Raw genomic sequence first — 12,230 nt, 5'->3', positions numbered from 1 at the left:
TACCAACCTGATTTTCCCAGTCTACCTGCATATTGAAATCCCCCATGATCACTGTAACCATGCCTTTCTTACACACCTTTTCTATCTCCTGGTGTATCTTGTGCCCCACATCCTGACTACTGTTTGGAGGCCTGTACGTAACTCCCATTATGGTTTTTTTTTACCTTTGAGGTTCCTCAACTCTACCCACACAGATTCTACATCATCTGACCCTACATCATTTCTTGCTATCGATTTAATTTCATGTCTTACTAACAAAGCAACCCCACCCCCTCTGCCTACCTGCCTATCTTTTCGCTAGGATGTATATCCTTGGATATTTAGCTCCCAGTCCTGATCCCCATGTCTCCGTAATGCCCACCACATCATACCTGCCAATTTCAATATGCGCCACAAGCTCATTTACCTTATTTCGTATACTGCGTACATTCAGATACAACACCTTCAGTCCTGTATTTCCCGTCCTCTTTCTCATTGTCATCCCTTTATCTGATGCGCTTGAAGTTAGATTCCTAGCCCTTTCCAAACACTCTGTCCTATTTTGTGTTCTGGAGACTTTAAAAGCCTCTCCTGGGCTCTCCTTTCTTTTCAGTTTTTTCATAATTTTCCATGAAGTTGAATCCACCCCTCCACACACTAACCTGCTGCTTTGTTTCCCATTAGTCATACTTCTTGGAGTTTTACCCTTCCCTCCCCCCAACTTTCTAGTTTAAAATCCTGTTGACCACCCTATTTACCCTTTTCGCTAGAACACTGGTCCCAGATTGGTTCAGGTGGAGACCATCCCAATGGTACAGATCCCTCCTGTTCCAATACTGATGCCATTGCCCCACGAAATGGAACCCCTCTTTCCCGCACCACTCCTTTAGCCACGTGTTTACTTCCCTTATTCTCGCGTCCCTATGCCAATTTGCACGTGGCTCGGGTAGTAATCCGGAGATTATAACCCTTGAGGACCTGTTCTTTAATTTAGTTCCTAGGTCATCAGCCATCTGCTGACTCTACCACACAATTGAAATCAGGAACACAACATGAGTAATTGTGGACATAGAACTTCAGCTCATCATTAATCTTGAAGACGAATTGTTTGAACATTCCAGACATTGGTCTTTGAGCAAAATATTGGTCTAAGTTCAGGCCCTTTGCACAATTTAATGACCTACACTGTGATAAACTTTGCCTTCTTCAGTATCTGTTGTCCTATACCATACACAAACATCCATTTTAAATGGTTTATATTACAGTTCAGTAAATTAGGCTTATTTACACTATTGAGAATTACAGCTGCGGTCACCAGTAACAGATAATCATGGGAGGCAGAGTATCTGTGCAATAATGAAACAAGCCATTCATAAAATTATATATTCGGGTTATTTTTCTGGGAGTTAATTACACAAAAAATATCATTCCAGTATTTTAAATTAATAATTGCACAATCCTATTCTGTTATGGAATAAATACGAGGCATTTAAACATTAACTTTAGGAGCTTCTGAGAGGAAACTGACAGTTAAAATGGACAAACATTTGTGAAAGTAGCAAGTCCTCTACGAAACTAAAGTCTCTCAGAGGGACTTTGTGGTGTTTCTAGTGCAATCATAGAACCATTCTGGAACATTCAGCTTATATTTAGGATAAGGATTTTTTTTAAAACAAGAAACTACTGCGGAAGCTGGAAATCCAAAACAAAACAAAAACAGAATTACCTGGAAAAACTCAGCAGGTCTGGCAGCATCGGTGGAGAAGAAAAGAGTTGACGTTTCGAGTCCTTACGACCCTTCAACAGAACTGAGTAATATTAGGAGAGGGGTAAAATATAAGCTGGTTTGGGGGAGTGGGGGAGAAGTTGGGGGGGTGGGGGTGGTTGTAGGGACAAGCAAGCAGTGATAGGAGCAGATAATCAAAAGATGTCACAGACAAAGGAACAAAGAGGTGTTGAAGGTGGTGATATTATCTAAGAGAATGTGCTAATTAAGAATGGATGGCAGGACACTCAAGGTACAACTCTAGTGGGGGTGGGGTGGAAAGACTGACAGGGCATTACAGGTATAGATTTAAAAATAATGGAAATAGGTGGGAAAAGAAAAATCTATATGAATTATTGGAAAAAAACAAAAGGGAGGGGGAAGAAAGGGAAAGGGGGCGGGGATGGAGGAGGGAGTTCAAGATCTAAAGTTGTTGAATTCAATATTCAGTCCGGAAGGCTGTAAAGTGCCTAGTCGGAAGATGAGGTGCTGTTCCTCCAGTTTGCGTTGGGCTTCACTGGAACAATGCAGCAAGCCAAGGACAGACATGTCTGGCCCACATGTCTGTCCTTGGCTTGCTGCATTGTTCCAGTGAAGCTCAACGCAAACTGGAGGAACAGCACCTCATCTTCCGACTAGGCACTTTACAGCCTTCCGGACTGAATATTGAGTTCAACAACTTTAGATCTTGAACTCCCTCCTCCATCCCACCCCCTTTCTGTTTCTTCCCCCTCCCTTTTGTTTTTTCCAATAAGTTATATAGATTTTTCTTTTCCCACCTATTTCCATTATTTTTAAATCTGTAACTGTAATGCCCTGTCAGTCTTTCCACCCCACCCCCACAGAGCTGTACCTTGAGTGTCCTGCCATCCATTCTTAATTAGCACATTCTCTTAGATAATATCACCACCTTTTACACGTCTTTGTTCCTTTGTCTGTGACATCTTTTGATTATCTGCTCCTATCACTGCTTGCTTGTCCCTACAACCACACCCCCCCCACCAACTTCTCTCCCCTCCCCCCCCAGCCACCACCACCACCCCCCCACCCCCCAACCTTAAACCAGCTTATATTTCACCCCTCTCCTAATATTACGCAGTTCTGTTGAAGGGTCGTGAGGACTCGAAACGTCAACTCTTTTCTTCTCCGCCGATGCTGCCAGACCTGCTGAGTTTTTCCAGGTAATTCTGTTTTTGTTTTGTTAAGGATTTTTTTGGGGTTTTTTTTGGTTCAGTTTGAACATTAATAATTCCATGTAAAAGTGAGGTAGAAGGTTACAGTTAAACTAGCAATTTTACAGTTCCTTTCCTTGAGTCTTTTATTCCCTTAAAAACAGAATAGAATTTTTGCTGTTTTATTGCTACATTTTGTTAGATATGGTAGATCCCAGTAACAAAACATTGTGGAACCTCACAGATTCAAATTACTCTTAGAAGCTTTTTCTATTGTAATTCAGTGGTAATTAAATTAGTTTGGAATGAGGTCAGGTTGCTGTCTTTAGGAGTCATGTCTCAGTGTTACAGCTTACTCTGTACAGACAATCAAATGGAAAATTAATCTTCAATATAATCTCAGTTTCATCACATCAGTCTTGGCCTAAAAGAAAGCAAACCAAACATTTGGCTTTACTTCTAGAGGGATAGAATTGAAAAGTGGAGAAGTTATGTTAAACATATGTTATACCTTGATTAGACCACAGTGGTGTACTCTATACAGTTCTGGTTCCAATATTATAAAGAGGAAGGAGGCTTGAGTGGAGCATAAACAGACTTACTAGGTAGAATGGCCTGTTTCTATGCTGTATGTTCTGCGTATACTTGGGGAACACTGTCATGTGTTAATACTTACAGGAGAAGGTGCAAAGATTTTACAAAGCTGATACCAGAACTGCAAGGTTATAGCTATCGGGAAAGGATGAATGGGCTGGATCCCTTTTCTCTTGAAAAGAAAAGTCTGAGGCGTGATCCAATAGAGGCCTTTAAAATTATGAAAGGTTTGAAAGCGTAGACGCAGAAAGAATGTTTCCGCTTGTGGAGAAGAGCAAAATTAGACGCCATCAATTTGAGATAGTCACCAAGAAATCAAATAGGGAATTCAGAAGAAACTCCTTTACCTAGAAAGTGGTTAGAATGTGGAACTCGTTATTGAGGTCAATAAAAAAGATGCATTTAAGTGGAAACTAGATAAGTATAAGAGGGAAAAGGGAATAATGGGAGATGAGCAAGGTGGGAAGGAGGCTTGAGTGGAGCATAAACGGACTTACAAAGTAGAATGCCTGTTTCTATGCTGTATGTTCTGCGTATATTTGGGGAACACTGTCATGTGTTAATACTTACAAGATGGCCCCATACATGTAGCCAATTCTCATACATCACAAGTTTAATCAATGAAGAGTGCAGGAGGGCATGCCAGGAGCAGCATCAGTCATACGTAAAAATGAGGTGTCACCTAGTGAAGCTATAACACAGGACTGCTTGCGTTCCAAACAGCATAAGCAGCAAGTGATAGACAGTGCTAAGCGATCCCACAACCAACAGATCAGATCTAAACTCTGCTGTCAAAGAACAAAGAACAAAGAAAAGTACAGCACAGGAACAGGCCCTTCAGCCCTCCAAGCCTGCGCCGATCATATTACCCGTCAACTAAAACATTTTGCACTTCCGGGGTCCGTACCCCTCTATTCCCATCCTATTCATGTATTTGTCAAGCTGCCTCTTAAACACCACTATCGTACCTGCTTCCACCACCTCCTCTGGCAGCGAATTCCAGAAACTCATTACCCTCTGCGTAAAAAACTTGCCCCGCACATCTCCTCTATAGTTTTCTCCTCTCACCTTAAATCTACGTCCCCTAGTAATTGACTCTTCCACCCTGGGAAAAAGCTTCTGACTATTTACTCTGTCCATGCCACTCATAATTTTGTAAACTTCTATCAAGTCGCCCCTCAATCTCCGTCACTCTAGTGAGAACTCTAGTGTGTCCTGCCACATCCAGCCGTGAATGGTGGTGGACAATTAAACAACTCACTAGAGGAGGAGGATCCACAAATATCCCCATCCTCAATAATGGGGGAGCCCAGCACATCAGTGCAAAAGATAAGACTGAAGCATTTGCTACAATCTTCAACCAGAAGTGCCGAGTAGGATCTCGGCCTCCTCTGGAGGTCCCCAGCATCACTGATGCTAGTCTTCAGTTAATTCGATTCACTGCACGTGATATCAAGAAACAGCTGAAGGATACAGCAAAGGCTAGGGGCCTTGTCAATATTCCGGCAATAGTACTAAAGACTTGTGCTCCAGAACTTGCCGCGCCCCTAGCCAAGCTGTTCCAGTACAGCTACAACACTGGCATATACCAGGCTATGCAAAATTGCCCAAGTATTCCATGTACACAAAAAGCAGGACAAATCCAACCTGGCCAATTACCGTCCCATCGGGCTGCTCTCGATCATCAGTAAAGTGATGGAAGTGGTCATCAACAGTGCTATCAAATGGCACTTGTTTAGCAATAACCTGCTCACTGATGCCTAGTTTGGGTTCCGTCAAGGCCACTCAGCTCCTGACCTCATTACAGCCTTGGTTCAAACATGGACAAAAGAGCTGAACTCCCTTGACATTGAGGTCGCATTTGACCGAGTGCGGCATCAAGGAACTCTAGTAAAACTGGAGTCAACGGGAATCGGGGGAAGAACTCTCCACTGGTTGGAATCATACCTAGCACAAAGGAAGATGATTGTGGTTATTGGAGGTCAGTTATCTCAGCTCCAGGACATCACTGGAGGAGTTCCTCAGGGTAGTGTCCTCGGCCCAACCATCTTCAGCTGCTTCGTCAATGACCTTCTTTCCATCATAAGGTCAGAAGTGGGGATGTTTGTTGATGATTGCGCAATGTTCAGCACCATTTGTGATTCCTCAGATACCGAATCAGTCCATGTCCAAATGTAGCAAGATCTGGACAGTATCCAGGCTTGGGCTGACAAATGGTAGTAACATTTGCGCCACACAAGTGCCAGGCAATGACCATCTCCAACAAGAGAGAATCTAACCATCGCCCTTTGATGTTCAATGGCATTACCATCACTAAATTCCCCCACTATCAACATCCTGGGGGTTACCATTGACCAGAAGCTGAACTGGACTAGCCATATAAATACTGTGGCTACAAGAGCAAGTCAGAGGCTAGGAATCCTGCAGTGAGTAACTCACCTTCTGACTCCCCAAAACCTGTCCACCATTTACAAGACACCAGTCAGGAGTGTGATGGAATACTCCCCACTTGCCTGGATAAGTACAGCTCCCACAACACTGAAGAAGCTTGACACCGTCCAGGACAAAGCAGCCCACTTGATTGGCACCACGTGCACAAACATTCACTCCCTACACGACCGACACATGGTAGCAGCAGTGCCTACCATCCACAAGATGCACTGCAGGAATTCTCCAAGGCTCCTTAGCACCTTCCAAACCCATGACCATTACCATCTAGAAGGACAAGGGCAGCAGATAATTGGGAACACCACCATCTGGAGGTTCCCCTCCAAGTCACTCACCATCCTGACTTGGAAATATATCACCGTCCTTCACTGTTGCTGGGTCAAAATCCTGGAACTCCCTTCCTAACAGCACTGTGGGTGTACCTACACCACATGAACTGCAGCGGTTCAAGAAGGCAGCTCACCACCACCTTCTCAAGGGGAACTAGAGATCGGCAATAAGTGCTGGCTCCAGCAAGCGACGCCCACATCCCGTGAATAAATTTTTAAAAACATGATCAATGATTTTATTCTTAATTCACAATACAGCATTCCACATATGATGAATGTCTTGAAAATGCCAAAAATGGCATGAGATGATAGAGAATTGCTGAACATCATGTAGCTTCTGAAGTTGAGTGTTAAGATTTCCTCATGAAAATTTTATGACCCACTGGGAGTGTGGTACCCAAAAAATTATTTGTTTTCAGTCCTTGGCTCAATGCAAGAACCCTAGATTTTGCCTCCAATGTCATTCTGTGTCATCTCTGGGTGCTGGAACTCTGAAAGTAAGCAGTGAGTCATGTGGCGGCTATATGCAACCCAAAGCCGTTTATGACATTATAAACAACTCACTCAAGGAAGCTTAAATTTATTTTTTTTAATTAAGAAACTGCCAGATGGTCTCCCTCGGTGGCTCCGTGAGTTTATTCAGTGAATAGCTAAGCCACATAAACCAGGTAGGTCCAAGGTCAGGAGGTGTAGTGGTAGGGAGCTACAGTTGATTATAGGGTTTTCTCTGCAGGGAACCTCCTACAAACATTGATGCTATCCTGTGAATTGCTTATCCTAAAATTTACAAAGGGATGCAATGGAATGTAATATGTGACCGGAAATCTGGCATCCTTTTGTAATGAGATTTTTTATTTCTACTGCTTTTTACAGAAGTATTAAATAAACATGAATAAATTCTGCACCACTGTTCTGTGCTTGTTTGATTTGTGGATTATCCCCATAATAAAGAAAACCAAGTTAACAACAACACAATGCCATTGATGAAGATACCTAAAGTGCAGTAATTTGGCAGCTTTCAAACTTCAAGGAGTAGATCTGTTATCACTTAATTTATGTGTTATCTATGGCCTACTTGAATGGTGGAGAGTCCGTCAAATACTTCTCAAAATCCACATTGGCTTCATGTTGGATCCCCCATTGTTAGATTCCCTCCACTATCCTTTGGTACTGTATGAGATGGTTCATTTGAGTTCTTTGCTTGGTCACCTCTTAGTCACTCACTCCATTCAAACACCTTTAGGAGTAATGACCTTCAGCCTTTTGCAAACTGTAATACGAAAACCACAGACCAAAGTTTGTGAAACTGTTTGAACAGTCGGAAGCAAATGGTTAATGACAAATTTATGACATTGTAGCTTGTTTAGGGAATATGATTAATGATAAGTTGTGTGTGTCTGTGTATACTTGAAATCAATTCTTGTCCTATTGAATTTAAGAAAATTGTCATCAAAGGTGAACAAAATGAAGGTTATACGAGATAAAATCTGAGGCTAAAAAGAAATTCAGTAAGTTAACATATATGATATAGTTGTCACGCAACAGGTTACTGTAGCAATACAGTATTCATACAGACAAATGAATTTGCAAGATTACTGCTGATTGGTTTAACTTCAAAGTGGAATGCTTGTTTTTCCTGTCATCATGTTAAGACTAACTACTGTGCACCATATTCACCAAACATTGGTTTCTGAGATTGCAGTATCTCCTGCAGAGACATTCCGATAAATTTCAGCTTTCAAATCTCATGAAATTGACACAGTTTACATTAGCCTGCTAATTTAAGTTTGGTCAGGTTTGTAAGAAATCTCCAATTGGTATGGGGAGAATGCAGTAGGTTTGTGGACCCAAGTCCTTCTGGTAGTGGACTAGTCTTCAAATTTAAATAAGACTTATTTTGTTTTCCTCCTTTGTGGATTTCCCCGTGCTGCACAAGAAAGGCCAAGAGGACAAGAGCCGATTATAATTTGAGGAGGGCCAGATGTGGAGAGTTGTAGTAACTGGAGCCCCTGCACTTCAGGTTAGTCACCCATTTCCCTCTGAAATATTTATTTTAAACGACATCATTATGACAGTTACTGATGGAGCATAGTGCATGAGCTGCTGCATGATTTGGTGCATTTTGACTATTTGTACCATGAGAAAGCATAGAATGGTTACATCACAGAAGAAGGCCATTCAGCCCATCATGTCCATGCTGGCCCTCAGCAGGAGGTGCAACTCCCCTGCCTTTTCCCTGTAGCCCTCCATGTTTTTCCTTTTCATATTGTGATCCAATTTCCTTTTGAGTGCTTCGATTGAACCTGCTTCCACCGCACTCACAGGAACTCCGTTCTAGATCCTAACCACTCGCTGCGTTAAAAAGATTTCCCTCATGTTGCTGTTCCTTCTTTTGCTAATTACCTTAAATCTGTATCCTTTGGTTCTTGATCCTTACACCAGTGGGAACACTTTACTGTGATATGGCTTGAGGGACCACTTCAGACAACACAGTGCGTGGATAACACAGAACAGTGACCGCCAGGGTTGACAAAGTCTCTATGTGACTGAACAGCCACGGTACCACAGACACCTGGGGCAGGATCTTCCCCCCCCGTCATGGGGGGTTGTGCAGGAGCGGGCGCAAGCGGGCATGTTCCCACTCGGCGCCCCCGATTGGGGGTGCGCCGCCATTTTACGTCGGCAGGCCAACTAAGGCCCTGCCCAGCATGACGTCCGCCAGGAAGCCCTGTGCATGCAGGCAAAATGCTGCCTCAGGGAGATTGGCTCAGGTTTGAAAATTTCAATAAAGAAGGGGAAAAAAATTACTGACGTGTCCACTCGCATGAGCTGGGACATGTCAATTTCTTTTATTTAAACATTTTATAAAAATTTTAATACCCTCATGAAACCTCATCCCGCCTGTGGATGAGGCTTCATGTTTTTTCAGAAGCTCGCCTGGGCTCCCGGGATGCCCGCCAACCTTAAGGTTGGATGGGCAGGTCCATTAATCATGTTAATTACTTTTCTAATGGCCTTAATAGGCCTTTGACAGTTTGGCGGGCATGCAGCCGATTCGGCTGCGCGCCCGGCGAACTGAAAATCTAAATGACACGGGGTGACGTTGGGCCACATGCCTGACGTCACCCCGTGTCCTTTTACATGTCGGCGAGCGGGCCCCGGAGATTCTGCCCCTGAAGTTGTGGCATGTACTTTCAAAGTGGTCATTTGAGGAATGTCACATTTGATCCAGCTCAGAGTTAAAAGTAACAGTTCACGTTTTGGGATTAGTTTTCCATGTATTTTTTTGTCCGAGCCTCATTATGCCAGTGCCGGAATTGCACAATTTTCAAGAGAATGCATGTTGTCTATATGGATGGAGAATCCTAAGAGGTAGTCAAGATAATACTGCAGATTTCGATAGAAAGGTTCAATTTGCAGCCTAGTCAAGACAGACAGGCAAAAAAACCTACACACACGCATCAAATTTGATTTTTTTTACACACTTAGAAATTTACATTTTTTAAAATGGGAGAAAATGATAAATTGCAAATGGATTGCTTACTTTTACTGTAGCTGAGATTGGAGATTTGATTAAGTGGATAAGCCAGTGAAGCAACCACAGATTCAAGCCTGCATTTTCATGCATGTATTTTCATGCAAAAGCAGAACATACACGGACTTCCAGCGTCTGACTTTTCTCATAACCTGGGCACTAGTTTAGACTTTTTTAAGGGGAGGGCAAAAATAAAGAATCTGGTCACAATTTTAAAATGATAATAGAGCAGCTGTGAATCTGTGATGAATGTAAAACCAATTAAAATGGGTGTTACATGGAATAGCTTCACAAAGCCTATTTTCAAAAGGGGTGCCCAAGAAATGTTCTAGGTTGTTGGCCAACTAGATACTGTGAATTGAGATGTTTGTCTTGCCCTCTCCCCTTCCCATTTCTTGATTTAATATTTAATACAGATTCGCTAGACCTGGACCAGTGGTTACATCCTAGGTGATGTATGCTAGCTGCTCTGTGCTTCACAAGCAAGAAGTTTCTTTGTTGTAGACTGCCTCCAATACCTGTGTATGAAGATACAGAAATATTGCAACATGCATGGCTTCTATTATGGTGACAGACAAGTCACTTAAATAATTAACCATTGATTGTACCTGTGCAAGAATTCTGCAGCCTTCACTTTCAGCTAAGAATTGGGAGCAGGGTATCAGATAAAACAACTTTATTGATTTCTTACTAGTTGGAACATACAGGGTACAGATTTTATGGCTAAGATTGGCATTTCACAGTGTGGAGAATTGCAAGCTATCATCTACCCTTCATTTTAAGCTTTGTACGTGGAGATTTATTTATTCAAGTGTCTCTGAAAGAGAACGTACTTGTTGTCAATTCCTTGCTATTACATTTGGAAGAGTGGGGGAAAAAGGGAAGAAAATGGCCAAATCAAATGTGCACAAATTTGTACAGTCTAGTTGCTATGTATTGTTCCCCTAAGTAAGAAATGGAATTATGCACTTATACTACAGACCAGTACCAGTTTCTGGGACATGGAGCTGGCAGATTTGAATTATGTTGCTTGAAATGCATTTTCCTTTGGCAAATCAGAATTCTGTACTTGCGTGCTTACACACAGCAACCAGTTAACTTAAATCTTTTTGAAGAGCTCACAGGACAGGTGGCTCTTTACCAAGTTGTAACAATTTTACCTTCAGTTTAAGAAGCTGCTTTTGCACTGGTTTTAGTATTGCTACAGCTGAACCAGTTGTGAGACTGCACCTTCAAAGTAGCCTTGCATTATTTGCTAGAATGCAATCTGGCTAATTTTACTCGTTATACTGCACTTCTTTCATTGATGCAAAGCTGAGTGTATTTGACATTGATACAAAGGCCTCGATTTTCATCCGCAAATCCGATGCACAGAGTCCGCAAGCCGACTCCTAAAAATGGCTGCCAGGACATCAGATTTTCGGTCTGGGGGTGGGCTAGATTAGAAGCCGTGGTATGTGACCCCAGAAGAACGGAGGAGGCTGCCAGGTGCGGAGGTAGGCTGCTTGGAAGGCTTGCCTCAGGGCTCCAGCACTGTGTCCAAAATTTTTTTAAAAAGAATAAAACACGAAACATTCCTCCAGCCCCCATCCCTCACACCCCCCCCCACAAACTTCCCATGCCCCATCCATGCCAACCCATGCCACCTCATTCCCTGTACCTACCCCCATAACCCATCATACCCTCCATACCAACCTATGCCCCTCCATCCACACCCATTGCCCTTTACACCTCCTATGCCTACCTATGCCCCTGTACCCACCCTCATGGCCGTTTATAGGCCCTATACAAACAGTGTCAACTCATGCCAACCCATGCCCCCATCACCACCCTTTGTCCTTACACCTACCATGCCAACTCACCCAGTATCCACCATGGGCAGACCTCAGGACCTATGCAGAACTGAGATAAAATAAAGTTATATGTCAATTGCAGACTTCACTATAGTTTGAAAAAAGACTGATTCATAAAAACGTAAGAAATGTGAGCAGGAATAAACTATCCAACCCTTCAAGCCCACTCTGCCATTCAGTGAGATAATGGCTGATCTTCTACTTCAATGCCATTTTCCTGCACTTTCCCCATGTCCCTTGATGTTTTTAATATATGGAAATCTATTGATCTTAGTGTTGAATATATTCAATGACTGAGCCTCTACAGCCCTCTGGGACAGAGGATTCCAAAGATTCACCACTCTCCGAGTGAAGAAATTCCTTCTCATCTCACTCCTAAATAGCCTGCCCCTTATTCTGAGACCGTATTCCTTGGTTCTCAGCCCTAGCCAAAGGAAATATCCTTCCTGCATCTACCCTGTAAGAATTTTGTATGTTTGAATGAGATCACCTCTCATTCTTCTAAATTTAAGAGAATAAAGGCCCAGTCAATTTAATCTTTCCTCATAAGACAAT

The 12,230-nt window shown here is 42.7% G+C and overlaps 1 protein-coding gene across 11 annotated transcripts in view; it reads left to right on the top strand.

Moving 5' to 3' along the window:
• Positions 1-12,230, top strand: part of LOC144696064 (homeobox-containing protein 1-like) — an 89,198-nt gene that overhangs the window by 19,062 nt on the left and 57,906 nt on the right. For 9 of the 11 annotated variants that reach the window (XR_013580067.1, XR_013580066.1, XM_078567276.1 and 6 more), the window contains exon 2: positions 8,224-8,307. The exons of 1 other annotated variant lie outside the window; for it this stretch is intronic. The gene's annotated coding sequence lies outside the window, so the exon portion shown is untranslated. The remainder of the gene's footprint in view (positions 1-8,223; positions 8,308-12,230) is intronic. One more of the 11 variants, XM_078567274.1, reaches the window with a different exon arrangement.

Source organism: Cetorhinus maximus, chromosome 21 (genome assembly GCF_964194155.1).
Source record: "Cetorhinus maximus chromosome 21, sCetMax3.hap1.1, whole genome shotgun sequence".
Classification (NCBI taxonomy): Eukaryota; Metazoa; Chordata; class Chondrichthyes; order Lamniformes; family Cetorhinidae; genus Cetorhinus; species Cetorhinus maximus.
Note: the sequence above shows the minus strand (reverse complement) of the source record. Positions and strands in the feature narration are given on the sequence as shown.